The sequence below is a fragment of the Cibotium barometz genome, chromosome 14, assembly GCF_041138505.1.
Source record: "Cibotium barometz isolate CiBa-2024 chromosome 14, ASM4113850v1, whole genome shotgun sequence".
Taxonomy (NCBI): domain Eukaryota; kingdom Viridiplantae; phylum Streptophyta; class Polypodiopsida; order Cyatheales; family Cibotiaceae; genus Cibotium; species Cibotium barometz.
This window is the reverse complement of record NC_141059.1, coordinates 35,165,573-35,177,907: the sequence shown is the minus strand read 5'-3', so window position 1 is coordinate 35,177,907 and position 12,335 is coordinate 35,165,573.

The window sequence follows — 12,335 nt, the reverse complement described above, 5'->3', positions numbered from 1 at the left end:
ACTCTAGAGAAAATGTATGTTTTTTTCTGATATTGACCATGCAGAGCTAGTTGATGTGGATGACTATATCCACATCCATAAAGAGGAAGAGGAGGCTAAAGTTGGCCAAGAAAGCCAAGGAGAATCCTTGGATGCATCTAACCTTGTGCAAGATATTCCTCTGAGGTTGCTTACTTGTAGGTTGCGGATCGTAATGATAAGGGTCTAATAGTGATTACATGTGATGGATTTGTATGTGATGTCCAGATATATATTAGGCTAATGCATGTCAAGAAAGTCTGTCATGTAGGATATATTCTTATGGTTACTTTATGATGCACATGTTGATGCATATGATGATGCTTTAAAGACATTGATGCACATGTTTTCTTGAGGTTATGCCACAATGAGATGGTGTGGCTAATGTAGATTTTGTTACATATACGAATGGTGCTTTATAAAAGCTCCTAAGTTGTTCACATGCTTTTCTCACAACATTAAAATGAAATTTCAAGTTAAAAATGAAAGTTAAATGATAAAGTGAGGTTTGGAGCTAAGCTGCCTGTAAATCCAAGAAGGTATGGACCTAGTTGGCTATAAATCCACTAAGGTTTGGAGCCAAAAGAGAGGCGTAAAGAGGTCCCTACTAAGCTGCCTATAAATCCAGTGAGATTTGGAGCTAAGCTGCTTGTAAATCTAAGAAGGTATGGAACTAGCTTCCTGTGTAAATCGAGTAAAATGTAAGAACCCAAAGAGTATTGAAAACAATACACCAAAATATAATTGTGACATTGGGGATAAGGGCATATGGTCCAAAGGTCACTTTAGCCTTAGATAAACTTTATAGACTATGGTTAGTAGAATCCAGTAGGATCTTTTAAGCATATTCTAGGTGCCTAGAGCAAGTGGGAGAGGATCTCTTCTTGCACTCCAATCTACGATTTTGGTTGCCCCCTTCAAGATATTATTAGGGTTTTTTTTAAGGGGTTAATCACACCCTAATCACTTATACTCTAGCCTATAAGATGCTTTTAGCTACTATAGCTGATGAAGGGATTATCAAATAATAAGAAGCTTTGAAATATACCTATACACCATGCGCTTTGAAGACTCCTCAATTTGAGGTTGTTTCTCCATCTTCTTTGTACCACTCATATCTTTCCAGAGCACTGGAAAAGCTTGTAAAATATGTAATGCTCATTGTTGTTTCCAAAAAGCCTTAAATCCATTAGGTAACTCCTCTCCCATAATAATCAAATCATTGATGATGCCTTCGCCTTGTGTACTCCCAATACACTTCTTTCTTCACATAGTTGAGGAGTTTCTTGCTATTAACAAATTTACTTGATGTTGCTACATCCTCAACTTTAGTAATCATCATTATATGATGGATCTCTTTCTTCCTACACAAACCCATCCCTTAGTAATTAATTTTAAACATGGACACAATCTCAAATCTGTAGACATACATGAGACAAAATATACCTATCTAACGTAGTCTTGTAGATGCTAGAGTATACAACTTATCTTTGTTCAAATCGATAAATCCCTTCTTTGACCAATCATAGTTGTATAACATCTGAAAGAACCCTTCTATATTTTTTGGGTTAGAAATTGTGAGCATTTTGTATGCTCTATCCTTGAAAGTTTTCTCAACTCCCCTCACTGCCTTCTCCTGCTTCTCAATATATTCATGGAGTGACAAAGACTATCTATCAAGTAATTCAGGTGCATTATTCATTGATGTGGAATATTCCTTTTACATTTGGTTGGAGAACACTTCCATTACTTCGTACTCCCACATTACCATAACTTTATACTTAAATGAAACATCACTTACCTTCCAAACCAATTGAGCAAGCACAGTTGCACGTGCAGTACACCATGCATTTATCATCCTCTTCAAGTGCCAACTCCATCTCAACCCATTTCCTCACATCATTAGACAATTGGTATGTTATTTATGACTTATCAGACAGCCAATTCAAACGTCTAAAAGAGATATATCTCATGCGAGAGTGTTGGAACCACATGTGTTCGGGCCAATCTACACCAAAAACCATGACACACTAGTGAGAGATCAAGAAAACAAAAACAATATACTTTTGAAACAAGAAAAGGCAAAGGTTTAGAAGTGAACTCGTTTTGAGATTGTAGTGTAAGGAGAAGTTCACTCTCTTTACATTTGTCAACATTAATGAACATGCATCACACTCTCACATGTCGTGACGGAATGTGTGACCAAGCTATAAAAACATTTATAGATTGTTTGAAAAGCATAATTTTTCGTAGTTATGGGCAATAGTAAAATGTGAGAATACGAGAATACCTTCTTGAATGCAAGAATACAATGCCTTAAGTCGGTCGTTTCCATCCCATATAAGAAACTTTCTTTCCGCCAGATCTCGCCATTCATCTATGAGCTCACGTTCAAACTCATCACTTTTCTCACACCAAGTAGGACCCCACTCTGCTCTTTCAATATCTGTGACCTATAAATACTCTTTCCTCAATGACACTATGAAGGGGTTACCAACTCCTCTATTATATCTCTTGTAGTGCGAATAGCCTCATGTGGCACCAATCTACAAAGAGGAATAAGAGATGGTTTTTAAACCTGCATCTTAATAAAACTCTTCAAGGCATCTTAAAGCAACTCTAGCTCAATGTCTTGCCCCAATAGTCGATCTCCTCTCCCATGTATTGGTGTTTGTGCGGAGATCCCTAGAACCTCTTGTGGTTGGGTCACAATAGTCTCACTCTGACTTTACCTTCATCTTGTGGTTGGGGGGCCCTCACCAACCTCTGTAGTGACACCTACATGAGAAGTTGTTCTTGAGGTAGCCTCCTCACTTATGGTTCCAATAGTAGCTCTTGAGCGTAGTTGGTAGGTTTGTGAACCTAAAATAGGGAAACAAATTTTGAGAGGAAATTTGTGAATGCAACATGTGAGTGACAAGTATTTGTGAATTTTTAGTTACCTGGGAGCCCATACCCTCGAGCTATGAACTTTTTTGGTCTACGAGTCATTTTAAAATCACCTATATAGTAAAGAAAATTTGTAATTTAAATCGCTAAAACAACTAAAACACATCCATCCCTCTATCCCACTCATTTATAGCCCACTTACATTTCCCCCTCATGCACATCCACGTATCCCACACAACCCACTATCCCCACACACTATACTAATACTAATACTATACTGTGCTAACTAATATATTAAATAGTATTGTACTATATAATACTAGCTATATAAACTATATAATACTACATACTATAACTTAATACTAAAAACTATAATGCTTATATCATATTATATTAGTAATACTATACATACTAATACTATACTAACTAATACTAATAACTATAAAAATATAATACTACATACTATAACTTATAACTGTAAACTATAATACTTATATCATATTATATTAATAATGCTATACATACTAATATTGTACTAACTAATACTAATACTAATAACTATAACAGTATACTAACAATATATTAAGTATAATTAACTATACTACATACAAACTATACCAACAATATAATACTATCTATATAAACTATATAATAGTACATACTACATATTAACTTATATCATATTATATTAATAATACTATACATACTAATACTAATACTATATAATACTATCTATATTAACTATATACCAACTATTACTAACAATCTAATACTAGCTATATACTAACAACACCCCTAGACATCGCCACAAGGTGTGCGCACTGCAGGTCTCATCCCGGCCTACAAGGTCTCCTCCTTGTTTGCTTTCAATCTTCTACAACAGCATCAGTATAGCAGGAGGAGAATATAGCCATCCCTTGGACTCACTGGAAACACCTACTTCATGAGGGCAATGCTAGAACTTACTCGCGGGCCAGCCCCATTGATCTCGTGAGGGGAAAAAAAGTGGGGGATCCTCACACAGACCACGGGGGGCTCGGGAACCTCCCCTTTTTTTCCCTCAACGGGGCTGGTTGATCAGAGAAGAGGACGAGCTTTTCATGGGTGGGGATATATTTCATGCGCTCCCCCTTGTTGTGTAACGGGGGAGTGCATGAAACACTTTCCACCTGGAGCCCCCTCTCATGCCAGCTCAGCAGAACCAGCCCTCTCACCACCTCGGGATGCTCCAGACCTGCCACGACAACAGCCCTCTCACCACCTCGGATGCTGCCACGACGCCTAGCTGTACGCCTAGCCTGTCAAGCATTTTAGCATTTACTCCCCTTTCTGAAATTGTGAGTGCTGCTGTACAGCTACGCCTTCGATGATCCCACAAGCACCTTTACTTGCACAGGAGTCGACTACTATATCATCTTCTGCCCAAGCTCATTGAGGTGTGCCCCTCTTTTTGGCCTCCTGTAGCATCGACCTCTACGCTTTGGCGGGTATATTTATATAATCTAATAATCCGAATTAGCAGCTTGAATTATTATAATTAGAGCTGCCTGGGATCATGGTAATCCGAAGCTGATGTGCAATTTGCAGTCCTCCTCATCGGCTTCCAATCTTCTTTTGGCAGCTTCTTCTATGGCCTGTTTATATGTCTGGTACTCGATTTGTACCTCAAAGCCTATAGTGATACTCAAATCAAGTATGAGACATATAAACAGGAGGAGACACATGTATTGGCTCAAATTGTATTTCTGTCATGGAGGAGACTCATAGCATTGAGAATGTAGACCATTCTCAACAAGGTACTCAAGAGCCAAATGCAAAGAAGCCTAATGCGACAGATTGCTATGAGCACATTGTACACATGGTGGAAGGAAAACCAAGCTTACAAGCACATTTTGATGCCTTAATGCAAAGGTTATTGCTTCAAATGCAAGAGGTGCAAGCAAGGGACGAGCATGGAGCATTGCATCCTGCTGAGAATTTTCAGATTGTACAAGATGGTTTTGGAAATTCTATACAACGAGCAAGACCATTCATTGAGCGTCCTCTTGGGAGAAAAGCATATACAGAAAATAGTGCTCTTCCTTTTCCACAGCCCGCAGCTACCAAAAAACGCTCCATGCAAGCAACTTTGGATGCCAAAGCTTTGGATGGGGATGCAGAGTGATCATTGTAGCTAGTGACATGAAACACTTGGGATTAATTTTGTTCTTGATTATGCTTATGTTAGTGCTTTTTTTTCAAGTATTTTGAACCATGTATAGCATTGATGCATGTTGATCGAAAAGTCTTTCTTATAAAAGCACCTTGGCGATTGTGTATTATGCCGATTGTGAATGTGGGCATGTGAACGAGACTCAATTGATTGTGTATTATGCCGATTGTGTATGTGGGCATGTGAATGAGACTCAATTGGGTATTACTAAAGTGATCACCTCCCAGATCTCAAAGCTCCCCACGATTGCCTCCATGTCCACAGGATCATCCCATGTCGTGTTGCCTATAGTGTACTCATATATCTGTTGATTTGCATTCATGTGAAATTCGAGATGGAAGAAAACTCTTTTCTCAATTTTAAATTTTAGAGAAACAAATTCAAAGCTTTAAAAAAAAAGAGTAACCTCACTCATCTGTGACGTGTAAGAGCCTCCCTTCCTTGCCAGCTTGGTGAAAGGTTTCCTTTATATAATACTAGTATTGGACCCGCGCGTTGCTGCGCGGCAGGTAGAGTTCCAGAAAAAATAGGCTCAGTTTCTCCAATTTAGGTCATGTTTTAAGTAAACACAATACATTATTTCAAGTGACTTCATATATACATATCTCAAAATAACATCCATGTCTCGTAGATTTATAGCGAAAACAAAAATATCATAGTAATGTAGCATACGAAGATGCAAAAAAGGACCAATATTACATATTCTCAAAATGCACCACAAAATACGTATTCTCAGTCAGTAATGTTAGAATCAACAAATTGAATTCTTCTCTTGTGAGAAGGATCATTCATTTGTCTCCTCACAATACGCTCTCTATCGTAAAGCGGTGATCCATCCTGCACATGCTCTACTATCGAAATGAATGCAAAGAACCTACACAAACGAAACAACGATAAATCAAATCTCAAAAGGACCTACACATAACGACACATAAAATCTCAAAAAAATCTTATAATAGAAAAACATAATCAAAATTACCTCGTACAATAGAACATCGAGTGGATGGTATATGAGGAGCTCTAGTATAAAACCCATAACGAATACCAATGGTCATGATGGATGTAAGAAACAACCAGTGGTCATGATGGATGTAAGAAACAACCAGTCTTCGGGTACTGAATACCCCTCAAATGATGCAAAGCATCTGTCCATCTCTCTCCAAAACAAATAGACACCCCACTCCTCATCAGGAACACCGATCCCGTACATCTCGATGCCATCATCGACAACTCTTACCATAAACGTATCAATGTCATGCAATATCCTAAAATCAAAGCATAACGAATAGGTTATACAGTTATTTATATATAGGTTCAAAAAATATTTATACAATGCCTAATAATTACACTTATACTTACCCATCCCTATAAGCATCAATCATAATCCCTGCTACGTGACCTGCAGTAATAGGAGCTGACCATAGTGGTGGCTTTGTAGTAGTACAGATAGACATCACTATAGAATGTCATATTCCATACTTTGTAATCAAGAAAAGTTATGCAAATATAGAGAATAACTCACCTACTATCCTCGACAAAGACATGTCCAATGTAAAGGTAATCTTAGACATGTCTGTCAAAATATAAACAACAAAAATAGGTACTTTTACCATGGACAAATATGTATAAAAAAAGAAATCACAACAAAATTAATCAAATTGCAGAACTTAAATAAGAAACCTGACTTGTCATTCTGAAGTCATCAAGATCTCCTTATAAACAATATTGTTTGTTGTAGGTGTATAACTTTGAAGATCATCAAATGAACACTCCACATTAGTGTTATCCTCAAGTAACACCTTCACAACATGAGGAGACCGTGCTCGTGACAACGCGACATACAATTGCCCACCACGAGTAAACACTGGAGTCACCAAATACAAGACATTTAGGGTTTGGCCTTGTGATTTGTTTATTGACATGCCAAATGCCAGCGCACACGGGAAACTGTCTCCGCCTCATGGTGAATGGTAGTTGGGCCTCACTGCATATAAAGGTAATCCGTGGAAGAAATACTCTTTCACCAACTTTAGTACCAGTGATGATTTCAATCTCCAAGACTTTAGAGTGAAAGGCCTTACATATCATCCGTGTACCATTACAGAGTCCACGTCTTGGATCCAAGTTACAAAGCAAAATAACAGGAGCTTCTAACTTTAAAACCAAGCAGTGAGGTGGATATCCACCCTGAAGGTCAATTGTGTTCAAAAATTCTGTGGAATATAGGAATGAATTTTCATCATTTTCAAGAATTGAATCTGCACTAAAATATTGCTTAGGCTCACCAGGCATTGCATCCAAAGCTGTCTTATTCACAATATCCACTTGACTATTTATCGGAGCAAGAATAGCACGCTCACTAAAGTATGAAGCATATGTTGTAGTGATAGCCAATTCATACCCAATGTACCAAGTCTTTAAGAGTCGATCTTTGCAAGACCATATTACTTGGTAGTGTCACCATCGTATTATCATCGCTACAATCCACTCCATTCCCAATATTCATGACCCACTGTTTAAACTCATTGCATCCATTAGTATTGCTTGATTGAATATGCATATTTCCAGTTAACTTTAGAACTTTGATTGAGTTCCATAGAAAGGAACGACACAATGCTGCATTAACAATATCCTCACGTCTTTCCTTCATAATAACAGGCAAGATTTGTCTAAAATCTTTTCCCATTAATACAACCTTTCCACCAAATGGCTTATCTGAGAATAATACATCTTGTAAGCTCCTATCCAATGCTTCAAAAGCATAACGATGAATCATTGGAGCCTCATCCCAAATAATGAGCTTACAAACTCTCAAAACCTCAGCAAGTTGTCCATGTACAGGGATTTTGCAAGTTGAAGAATTGTTTAGCTCCAGAGGTATCTTGAATCTAGAATAAGCAGTACGTCCATTCGCCAAGAGTAGAGAAGCAATACCTGATGATGCAGTGGCCAAAGCAACATACCCTTGTCCATGTACTTGCGCAAGCAAGCAATTATACAAATAGGTCTTGCCCGATCCCCCCGGACCATCTAGGAAAAAAATGTCACCTGCATCTGTCGCAATTGCATGCATTAGAGCATCGAAAGCAACACGCTGGCTATCTTGGTTAATGTTGACTCCATAGCACATTGTTCGACAGTATCAAAAGATCTCTCTTCCAAAAGCAATCTATTTTCACCCAAGACTTCCAAATCAGTTCTGTTTAGTTCAGGCATTCCTTCAAAATTTGCCAATGTTCGTCTTTGAGCACGAAGAATTTCTTCTAAATGTAGTAGTGCATGAGTTTCAGCTAATTGTTCAATACCAACAATAAACTGACCCCTGCTTCTCGATAACTGGTATAGAAAATCTTCTATCATTTCTTCTCGAAATTTCTTCCAGCATTCTTGGACAAGAATGCATGCATATACTCTCTCTCTCTCTCTCTCTCACACACACACACACACACACACACACACACACACACACACATACACACACACATATACACACATGCACATGTACTAATGCAAACACACAGTCTTTCCCCCTACACACTCTTACACACATATACACTAATGAAAACACACACTATCTCCTCTCACACAAACTATCTCCTACATAGAAATTATCAAGCTCTCTCTCTCTCTCATGCACACACACACACTCTCTCACATAGAAACTCTCTCTCTCTCTCTCTCTCTCACACACACACACACACACTTAAATAGATTTACACACATATATATAATTTTAATTAATTAAATTTTAATGGTAGGGATGAGTGGTGAGGTGTGCTCACTCTCAAATAAATGCATCTTACATGTAATCTCTCTCTCTCTCTCACACACACACACACACACACACATGCACATGCACATGCACACCCTCTTTCTCTCACATACACATGCACACACTCTCAAATGTCAAAACTCTCTCTCTCTCTCTCTCTCTCTCTCTTACACACACACACATGTACACACATGCACATGTACTAATGCAAACACGCACTCTTTCCCCCTACACACTCTCACACATAGACTTCCATGTCTCTGTCTCTCTCTGTGTTTCTCTCTCTCTCTCTCTCTCTCCCCCCTCCACTCACACACACATACACACACACACGCTATCTCTCTTCTCTCACACACTCTCCCACATATAGAAACTCTCTCTCTCTCTCTCTCTCTCTCTCACACACACACACACACACACACACACACACACATACAGATACATTCATGCACACACACAAACACACTTCTTTCTCATGCACACGTGCACACACACACACACACACACACTCTCTCTCTCTCTCTCTCTCTCTCTCTCTCACAAACACACACCCACATGTAAATATATATTATCTATAATATTATGTTTTATTATATTTAGAGACGTATACCTATATATACATGTGCATTTATAAAATAAATAAACACATATATTTTTAATTAATATTAAATTTTAACACGTGGGGATACATGATGAGGTGTGTTCACTTTTAAATAAGTGTATCTTATATACAATGTCTTTTGTCTTCTCTTTTGCATACATATGTATGTGATTGTGTGTGCACATACACACGTATGTGTGATTGTGTAATGTCTTCCTGCATGCATGTATTGTGCAAGTGTCTTGATTGTGTGTATGTGTTAGTGTGTATTTGTTGTGTGTGTGTACATGGTGTGTATGTTTTTATATATGTGTATCCATAGTGAGTGTCTACATGTACGTGTATGTGAGCATGTGAATATACTCGTGTGTACATCTATGTGTGTGCACGTGCAGGTGCATATGTGTGTGTGTGTGAGTGTGTGCATGTCCATGTGTGTACACATGTACTTGTGTATGTGAGTGTATTTATGTGCTTGTGTGCATGTATACACATGTGTGTATGTGCAAGCTTGAGTATGTGTGCAAGTGTGCATATCTCTATATGTTGCATGTGTGTCCATGTGTGCGAGTGTGTGTATGTGTATTTGTATGCGTGTGTGCACGTATCATGTGCTTGTGTCTGTGTGTTATGTGTGTGTGTGTGTATGCATGAACATACATGTGTGCGTCGATATACATATAAATCTATTTATATATACATGCTTACATACCTATAGATACACATACATACATAATATATATACGTGTGTGTGTATGTATATTCTCTCTTTTACACATGCACATAATATATATGTTTGTGTGTGTATGTGCAAGCTTGAGTATGTGTGCAAGTGTACATATCTCTATATGTTGCACGTGTGTCCATGCGTGCGAGTGTGTGTATGTGTGTTTGTATGTGCTGGTGTCTGTGTGTTGTGTGTGTGTGTGCATGAACATACATAAATCTATTTATATATACATGCTTACATACCTATAGATACACATACATACATAATATATATAAGTGTGTGTATCTATAGGTATGTAAGCATGTATACAAAGATTTCATTGAAAGATGTGAGATGAGATCTTCTTAGATTCAAATTCAAAATTACATTGGAAGATGTGAGATTTGGCTCCTCCTCACGCTTGAAGGAGGAGTGGTTATTTTGAATTAGCCCCACCTCCTTTGCCCAGGTGGAGGGAGGTGGGGTTGTCCTTAATCCTGTATAGATGTAAAGAAGGTTGTCCGCCAAGTTGAAATAAGACAATGTTGAGAAAAAAGACACCGTCTTCATGTTTGTGTATGATCATTATTTGCAAAACAAGGCTAATGAGAGAAATGATATATTCTTTTCGAGCTTGGGCTTGATGTTTTGACTTTGGAAATCTTTCTCTGTTTGGCAACCTCCAGCAAAAGCCTCCTACGGTTGGCCTCCATGGCTTGTCTCGCTAGAGCAAACTGCCTCTGCATCAATTCTTCCTGAGCCTTTTAAACAAAACAGATGGCACCAATTTTTTTTATTTTTAAACAAGAGATTTTAGAACTCAATTAAATTTGTCATAAAATTAAAATTAGATATAGCAACAAATTGAACCAAAAATAAACAATTACGGTGGTCGTCTGCTGACTCTACTTTGCCTGGGCGGGAATGCTCGATTTCTTGCGGGCGGTCGCCTTCTTCTCCAGCTCTTTGTGGGGTCGCCTTCTTCTCCACCTCAATGAGCTTGGGCAGAAGATGATAGAGTAGTCGGCTCCTGTGAAAGTAAAGGTGCTCGTGGGATCATCGAAGGCGTAGCTGTACAGCAGCACTCACAATTTCAGAAAAGGGAGTAAATGCTAAAATGCTTGACAGGCTAGGCGTATAGCTAAGCGTCGTGGCAGCATCCGAGGTGGTGAGAGGGCTGTTGTCATGGCAGGTCTGGAGCATCCGAGGTGGTAAGAGGGCTGGTTCTGCTGAGCTGGCATGAGAGCGGGCTCCAAGTGGAAAGTGTTTCATGCACTCCCCCGCTACATGACAAGGGGGAGCGCATGAAATATATCCCCACCCGCTTTTCATGCAAAAAAAAAAATATGAGACTACCATTATTTAGTATACCTAGTCTGCATTAACGAATTGGGCCCTTGCTTTTCACGATGGAAATGCGAGTATACTTGGTTCAAGGATGAGTGTGATTTGAGAGAAGCCACCGATTTGAGGAAGCGATGGGGAAGCGTCCTGATTTGAGGATGAGAGAAAGTAGAGGATGGAGATGATAATATTAGGGTATATATTAATATAGTACCATTAGTAATATTATTATTAATATTACTAATAGTACTATAATACTATTAGTAATATTCATTTTTAATGTAGTCCTATTAGTAATATTACTAATATATTAATATAATGGTAATATTAGTAATATATATTAGTTCTAAGATCTTTAATAAGAATTATCAATAATAATGATATCAAATATTAAGGGCAGCTTGCATTTAATAGGAGTTATCAGCTTTAGTAGACAAACTGGACATGACCTCATGGAATAATTATGTGAATATGTCCACAACCTCATGGGATGATTATGTCAATATGGCCACAACCTCCCTTTCACAACCACCTTGTAGAACTTTTACATGTAATAAATGCACATGGTAAATATGGCCACAACCTCATGGGATGATTATGTGAATATGGCCACGACCTCTGTTTCACATTCACCTTGCAGAACTTTTTCTAGCTCAATAACCTTTAATAGCATTGTTTCTATAATGCTCTTATTTTCACCATCTTATTGCTTGCTCAGTAGCCTCCCTTTTCTCATCTCGGCTCTCCTCAAATGCATGATGGTTTCTGAAGAGGAGGCCACAATAGAATG